This window comes from Myotis myotis, unplaced genomic scaffold (assembly GCF_014108235.1).
Source record: "Myotis myotis isolate mMyoMyo1 unplaced genomic scaffold, mMyoMyo1.p scaffold_m19_p_7, whole genome shotgun sequence".
NCBI classification, from domain to species: Eukaryota; Metazoa; Chordata; class Mammalia; order Chiroptera; family Vespertilionidae; genus Myotis; species Myotis myotis.
This window is the reverse complement of record NW_023416379.1, coordinates 55041892-55047830: the sequence shown is the minus strand read 5'-3', so window position 1 is coordinate 55047830 and position 5939 is coordinate 55041892. Positions and strand designations below refer to the sequence as shown.

The window sequence follows — 5939 nt, the reverse complement described above, 5'->3', positions numbered from 1 at the left end:
ATCTAAATACATATAAAATATGCGTAGTCAGTGAAAAAATACTCTTTAGAGTGTGAATAAAAAAAATCATTTCATTGGAGAATCATTTAAAAAGATAACATATATCGAAAATATTTTATTTTAGTATGAAATATAAAATTGGATATTTTACCAGCCTTTTGATTTGAGGCCAAGACTTTTATTAACATTATTTTTTTAAGTAGTCTACTGATTTTTCTTTTTGCTATTTAGTTTAGAATTCTAGATTTGATGACTTCTATTTTTTATTTTTCATGCTTTTTTTTTTGCCCATGCACAATTCAAAACTTATTTTTTCCAATGACCTTTTCTGAAGTAATTTCAAAGCATCCAACTTAGTTTTCTTTTACCTAAACACTTTCTTTTAACAAATTATTATTTTGTATATTACTTAATTTAATTACATAACTGAATACAAGTACAATTGACATAAGTAAGTTTAGGATCAAACAATTACCTTAAAAAAGTAGATAACTTATCCAGTGGCAGCTAGAGAGTAGAAGCATACCAGTGCCTATGTACTTGGTTCTGAGACTTCCTCTTGTTCTGGGCCTGTGTACATTATTAAGCAGGAATGGAGAGCATTTTGTGAGACTGTTAAGTGAGATCAATTTAAAGAGCCTCTATCATACTCAATTTTTGTTGCAGCTACCAGAACAATCGAAGGAATAGCATTTTAGTGTGACTAATTCACATTATCTGTTAACATTAACCAAATTCATCAGGTATGTGTCTTTCTTGGACTTACAAGTACTGATAAAAACTGGCCTAGCAATAGAGGGCATTTTGTGTTTGTGAAATGATTCAGTTCAAATTATTTCATATGCAACTGAAAATATTTAAATGCCTATTTTATCACAAGAGGGCACTCATGCCCCATTCTTTAAAGTAAATGCTGTTTCAGGCATTGATTTGAGAGGAATTACCACTGAAATAAAATTTAGATCTACAACTTGAATTTCAAGTTCAGTAAATTGGCAGAACTGGGGATTAGTGATTCTATTTATGCAAATACAGAGATTTTTGCTACATAAGTATTATAAAAGGATTTTCACACATATAATATAAAAATATGCAAAACCTGCTATGCTGAACAATATTTAATATTTTGATGAGTCATTCCAGGGTTTTCATTATTTTTAAAATGTAATGATCATTTTATTGATTGAATTACTACAATGATATTTCAATCATCTGTCACACAATCAACATTATTAGGCATCTACCCTATTGTTTCTCTGGACAACAAATTTACTGCATTTTAAAGAATGTATCAGGTATCACATCAATTTATTTAAATTATGACCTCAATAATTGTAGTTTGTATTAGTTATCTATTGCTGACTAACAAATTACCCCCAAACTTAGTTGCTTAAAATAACAATAATTTATTATCTTATAGTTTCTGAGGCTCAGAAATCTGGGAACAGTTTAGCAGCAGTGCCTCTTGCTCAGGGTCTCTCACAAGGTGGCAGTCAAGCTCTTGGCCAAGGCTGCAGTCATCTGAAGGCTCAAATGAGACTGAAGAATTTGCTTCCAAGCTCACTCACAGGGGCCTCTCCACAGGGCAGTCTTACACCATGACAGTTGGCTTCCCCCTGGCCAAGTGGTCTAAGTGGGAAAAAGAGTGAGTGCCTAAGATGGAGGTCACAGTCTTTTTAATAACCCAATCTCTGAAGTGACATCCTATTGCTGCTGCTATATTTAGTTAGAAATGATTAAATAAATCCACACACACTCTTGGGGTGGGGATTACACAAGGGTGTGAATACTAAGAGACTGGAGTCGTGGGGTACCAGCATGGAAGCTGCTGCTATATAGCTGGATAAAGATGGGACCATATAAAGACAGAAATATCCCCAGGTAGTTAGGACCAAGGATTATTACTTTGTCAGTATATGAATTTGAACATGACAGAGTTGTAATACTAAAAATTTTAACCAGAGTAATATTAAAACAAATATTTGAATTCAAACTCAGCTGTTTATTTCCTTATTAATCAAATATCGTGTCTAGCATAAGTAAATACATATGTACATAGAAAGAATGAGTGTAAAATTGGAAAAAAAGCATAATCTAAAATGTTAGATTTGGGGTTGACAATATGGAAGGAACTAGGTGATGCTGAACAGCTTTTTGAGTCCATGTTCTTTTTTTTTAATTTAATATATTTTATTGATTTTTTTTTACAGAGAGGAAGGGAGAGGGATAGAGAGTTAGAAAGATCGATGAGAGAGAAACATCGATCAGCTGCCTCCTGCACACTCCCTATTGGGGATGTGCGCGCAACCAAGGTACATGCCCTTGACCGGAATCGAACCTGGGACCCTTCAGTCCGCAGGCCGATGCTCTATCCACTGAGCCAAACCGGTTAGGGCTTGAGTCCATGTTCTTTAGGTAGAGCTAACCATGGGCTATAGTATGGTATAGACCATGCAAAGGTCAGATGGTCAATCTGAGGAGTTTCCTGTGTTCTGGAAGGAAATTCATGTGTCAAGAATCTCCTGGGGAGTCTTGAGCTCTAGCTGGTAGTGAAACCTACTCGCTCTTGTTCTTCAGTACCAGCCGCTGCCATCGATGCCGTTTGGTTCCTCTGGGCACATCTGCGCCACTCACCTGTCACACACTCTACTGTCATAAGCCACCGTCATGGTGAAGTTAGCAAAGGCTGGTAAAAATCAAGGTGGCTCCAAGAAAATTGCCGGGAGCCGGTCCATGCTTGCTGTTTCAAGGGACCTGGCATATATGGCATACTGTTCTTAATATGTTTGCTCACCTTCTTGGCACTATGTGTTTTAACCAAGGTCTCTGAGAAAGGTTGTTTCCCCAGGTAGGGATTTTCCCCTGAAGTTAGGGAGGGAATAAAACCTCTTAACTAAGGGCCAGGTGGGTAATTAATCACTTTAACTACGAACAATCATGCTTAAGCTACATAATCTTTACTCCCTGGAATGGAGATAAGAAACGCCCTAACCTTTGAAATAGAGATTGATAGGATTGGAATCAACTGGTATAAATACAGATGTAAGAAGACAGAACACACAGAACTAGAGACAGAAGAACTTCGCTGGAGAGAACATGGCAAAAGATCCTGGACTGAACCTGACTACAGAAATTGGCAAGAGAACTGACTAGAACTTGGTAACTGAACCTGGCTGGAGAACCTGGAGAACCTGGCTGGAGAACCTAGCAAGACAACATGGACACAGAACCTGGCTGGAGATCCTGACCAGAACCTGGCTAGAGATCCTGGCTAGGCTGCTGATGAACTGAATGCTGCCTCCATGTCATTCCTTCTTAGCCGACTCCATCCACACCTTTGGGGACCCCTGGACCTGCTGGGGTTGGACCCCAGCAGAAAATGGCTCCTTCTCCAAAGGAGGTAGAAGAAGATAATGAAGATAAGGAAATGCCAGATGAAGAAGATGAAAGCAGTGGAGAAGAAAAAAGGCAAAAAGTCTACCACAACTCCAGGAAAGAAGGTGATGGTTTCCCCAACAAAAAAGATTGCAGTTGCCACACCAGGCAAGAAAGCAGTTGTTACCCCTGGCAAAAAGGCAGCAGTTACACCAGCCAAAGCATTAGCCAGACCTGGCAAGAAGGGAGGCACACCAGGCAAAAGCATTGATAGCAATCCGTGGTAAGAAGAAAGCAGTCATCCCAGTCAAGGGAGCCAAGCATGGCAAGAATGCCAAGAAGGAAGATAGTGATGAGGAAGATGATGAGGACAATGAAGAGGAGGAGGAGGAGGATGAAGATGAGCATGAATTTGAGCCAGGAGTGATGAAAGCTACTGCTGCCACTCTTACCTTGGATGATGAGGATTACGACAAAAATGAGGATTATGATGAAGATGAGGAAGAAGATGATGAAGGTGAGGATGATGATGAATATGACTCTGAAGAAGAACCTATGGAGATTGCACCAACCAAAGGCAAGAAAACTCCTGTAAAAGCTGTTCCCATGAAGACTCAAAGCACAGCTGAGGATGAAGACGAAGAAGATGATAATGAGGAGGAGGATGAAGATGAGAAAGATGATAAGGAGCAGGATAAAGAGGAGGAGGAGAAAGAGCCTATCAAAGAAGCATCTGGGAAATGAAATAAGGAAATGGCCAAACAGAAAGCTGCTCCTGAGGCCAAGAAACAGAAAGTAGAAACCACAGAACCAACTACAGCTTTCAATCTCTGTTGGAAACCTGAACTTCAGTAAATCTGCTCCTGAATTAAAAATGGGTATCAGTGACGTTTTGTTAAAAATGACCTTGTTGTTGTGGATGTCAGAATTGGTGTGTCTTAGGAAGTTCGACGATATGGATTTTGAATCTGCTGAAGACCTAGAAAAAGCCTTAGGACTCACTGGTTTAAAAGTCTTTGGCAATGAAATGAAACTAGAAAACCAAAGGGAAAAGACAGTAAAAAGATCAAGATGCAAGAACACTTTTGGCTAAAAATCTGCCTTATGAAGTTACCTAGGACTAATTAAAGGAAGTGTTTGAAGATGCTATAGAGATCAGATTAGTCAACAAGGATGGAAAGAGTAAAGGGATAGCTTATATTGAATTTAAGACAGAAGCCGATGCAGAAAAAACCTTGGAAGAAAAGCAAAGAACAGAAATAGATGGTCGATTCATTTCCCTGTGCTATACTGGAGAGAAGGGTCAAAGTCAAGACCACAGAGGTGACAAGAATAGCACTTGAAGTGGTGAATCAAAACCTCTGGTTTTAAGCAACCTTTCCTACAGTGCAAAAGAAAAAATTCTTCAGGAAGTATTTGAGGAGGCAATTTTTATCAAAGTCCCAGAATCAAAATGATAAAACTAAAGGGTTTTGCATTTATAGAATTTGCTTCATTTGAAGATCCTAAAGAAGCTTTAAATTTCTGTAATAAAAGAGAAATTGAGGGCAGAATAAGCAGGCTGGAATTGCAAGTACCCAGGGGATCGCCTAGTGCAAAAAGCCATCCATCCAAAACTCTGTCAATGGTTTGTCTGAGGACACTACAGAGGAGACATTGAAGGAGTCATTTGTTGGTGCTGTCTGGGCAAGGATCGTCACTGACAGGGAGAGGAGCTCTTCCAAAGGGTTTGATTTTGTAGACGTCAACAGTGAGGAAGGTGCCAAAGTCACCAAGGAGGCCAGGGAAGACGGTGAAATTGGTGAAAACAAAGTTACTTTGGACTGGGCCAAGCCTAAGGGTGAAGGTGGCTTCCGGGATTGAGGAAGGTGGTGGCAGAGGAGGCCAAGGTGGATTTGGTGGCAGAGGCCAGAGAGGTTTTGGAGGTCGATGAGGCTTCCTAGGAAGCAGAGGTGGAGGAGGAGACGAGAAGCCACAAGGAAAGAAGATGAAGTTCAAATATCTTCTTCTATCCCTGCCTTTCCCTCTTCCATTTGAAAGAAAGGACTCTGGTGTTTTAACTCTGTTACCTGATCAATGACAGAGCCTTCTAAGGACATTCCAAGACAGCATACAGTCCTGAGGTCTACTTGGAAATCCATTTGTATAATATTTCAAAGGAGATACTCTGTTGGTTTTGACTGGATTTTTAAAGAGATTAGTGATAGAGCTAACTCTTATCTGTAAGTTTTGAATTTATATTGTTTTTTCCCAGTGTACAAAATCATTCCCCCTTGCTACAGTTGTGTGTGTGTGTGTGTGTGTGTGTGTGTGTGTGTGTGTGTGTGTATTGAGGTACAAAGGAAAGCAGAATGTTTTATCATGATTTTGCTTCAGAGCTATGAGACAAATTAAAAGTCTTAAACTTGGGGGAAAAAAAAATCTCTCCTGGGTCCTTAAAAAATCTTTAAGGGGCTGATTTCCAAAACATATAAAGAACTTAAACAAATGAACACCAAGAAGACAACCCAATTAAAATATGGGCAAAAGACCTGAATAGATTCATCTCCAGAGGGGACATATAG

At 39.3% G+C, this 5939-nt stretch overlaps 1 pseudogene; it reads left to right on the top strand.

Annotated features, from left to right (window-relative positions):
* Positions 1-2667: 2667 nt before the first annotated feature.
* On the top strand, positions 2668-5455 carry LOC118660719 (annotated as a pseudogene).
* The last annotated feature ends 484 nt before the right edge of the window (positions 5456-5939 follow it).